The sequence below is a fragment of the Amblyomma mixtum genome, chromosome 5 (assembly GCF_055824585.1).
Source record: "Amblyomma mixtum isolate Tamu chromosome 5, ASM5582458v1, whole genome shotgun sequence".
Classification (NCBI taxonomy): Eukaryota; Metazoa; Arthropoda; class Arachnida; order Ixodida; family Ixodidae; genus Amblyomma; species Amblyomma mixtum.
Genome location: NC_143016.1, coordinates 126,467,974 through 126,470,012, shown reverse-complemented (window position 1 = coordinate 126,470,012; position 2,039 = coordinate 126,467,974). Strand labels below are relative to the sequence as shown.

General features: G+C 50.5%; 1 non-coding gene across 1 annotated transcript; it reads left to right on the top strand.

The window, feature by feature from the left end:
- Positions 1-1,166: 1,166 nt before the first annotated feature.
- On the top strand, positions 1,167-1,238 carry TRNAS-CGA (transfer RNA serine (anticodon CGA)). Its single transcript has one exon. It is a non-coding gene; the product is annotated as a tRNA-Ser (tRNA).
- Positions 1,239-2,039: the final 801 nt, after the last annotated feature.

The window sequence follows — 2,039 nt, the reverse complement described above, 5'->3', positions numbered from 1 at the left end:
TGCTCTCTGAGCCTGTCATTCAGACAGCGCCCTGTCTGGCCTATGTTCACAGACCCACAGCGTAGTGGAACCTTATACACTACTCAGAACGTGCAGGGCACAAACTGTGTTAGGTGTTTCATGACACATTTGTTCTTCATTGCTCTCTTACCCTGGTACCTTCTGGTCATGGCGCACAGGCGGGACAGTTTCAAAGGAGCTGTAAAATCAACATCAACTCCGAACTTGTTGGCCACCCTTTTCACATTGTGAGATAGCTTGTGCACATAAGGGAGGATTGAAAAGGCCTTTTTTCTCTTGGCAGCGTGAGGTGGGGAACATCGACGGCCCTCTCAAGCCTTCTAAATTGTCTAAGCAATGACTCGGCTACGGAAACTAATACTGAACTCGGGAAGCCAGCTCGCTCCAAACGTTCAACCTGGCGGTCAAAACTGGGTTTGACCCTGTGCGTGCATGACTTCGAAAAGGCTGATCCTACACAAGAAGATGCAATGCCACGTTTTACGAGTTTAGAATGAGATGAGTCAAATGGTAACAAAGCTTTTTTCGAACGCGGAATGTGAGCCCAACAAAGGTGCTGTCATTAGTAAAAAACAATTTAGGTCTAAAAACTGTACACAGTTGTCCTGTGGTAGTTTAAGGGTAAAATCCAGAGTTTTGGAGCAAGCACAAAACTTCGCCAAGACTGAGTCAGTATTGCTGACTCCCAGATTTACCCCCAGGTTTACCTCGATTGATCGCTTCCAGGTGGAGCCGATTTTATCTTGTTCCAGAATGTTATAGTAACTTGCAACGCGTTATCTCGTAAGTTCGGGATCAGCTTGAAACGAGCACGGCTCAGAGCTCCGGACATTCTGTTCGACGAGCGCCGAGCACGCTTGTTGCTACGCCGCAGAAGAGTCAGTGCGCAGCTATATTGTGAAGTCCACAGTCCTAGCTGCATGTTTTTTTTGTCGCCCGCGTCGCAACCCCACCGCGCACGTATGCACGCAGGCTAACCACGGCCTGTTTTTCTTTCGTTTGGGCTGGCAAAACCGAGCTTGTGTCACGGTTGTTCATTCGCCTTCCGTCGTCCGCCGCTTACGAACGCGGGTGGCGCTGATGAACACTCTCAAGTTAGGTTATTTGTAAACATAAATACCCCGAAAGCAGAAGACTTGACAGCCGTCGCCGTAGCTCAGAGGTAGAGCACCGGACGCGAAATTCGGAGGTCGTGGGTTCGGATCCCACCGGCGGCATGTGGTTGTTTTTTCTTCTGCTTTTCTTATCAATTATCTTTAAGCGGTAACATATTCAGTATTATTCTAAATTGATCAACACCATAAAATAAATAAACATATGTAAAAAAAAGAAATCCCCTGAGTCCGTTCCCCAGTAGCACAAACGGGGCTCGGAATTGCGGGCCCTCGTGGGCCCGACACGGGCACCCCATGGGGGTGCGATGTGGATATGTGCGGGATTTGCAACTCGGCATCGCGCGGGACCCACAGGGGCAGCCCAGTCGGCTTGCTACATAGGACCATCAGGGGACCCCTATGGTCTGCATGCATAAAAACGATAAAGGGGGCTTTCCTCGGTCCTTTTGTGGGACCCTGGGGGCAGTAATGGGCTTCTCAGAGGGGACCTCCAGGGGGGCTTAGGCGGCAGTGCAGCGGAAACCCACACGGGCTAGCCCAAGTCCGGCCCACATGGGCAAGCGCAAGTCCGGCCCACGTGGGCTAGCCCAAGTTCGGCCCACAGGCAAACACACATAGACCAAAAAAAAAAAAGACAGGACACACACCAGCGCTGAATTCAGTGCTGGTGTGTGTGTCCTCTCTCTTTCTTGGTCTTGGTGTGTTCGCGCTGTTGAACCACCATTATGAACATACGCTAATTAGCCCAATCTGGACTTCATCCACAGGCAAAACAGTCCACTTTTGCTTCTCAACCGGTTTTCCTTGGGTGATGGCTCCCCCGCCCAATTTCTTCTCTTTGTTAGAGACACCTCGGTGCGCGCTATCTTTTTCCCATTGAACAAGAAACACGAGCTGTGATGC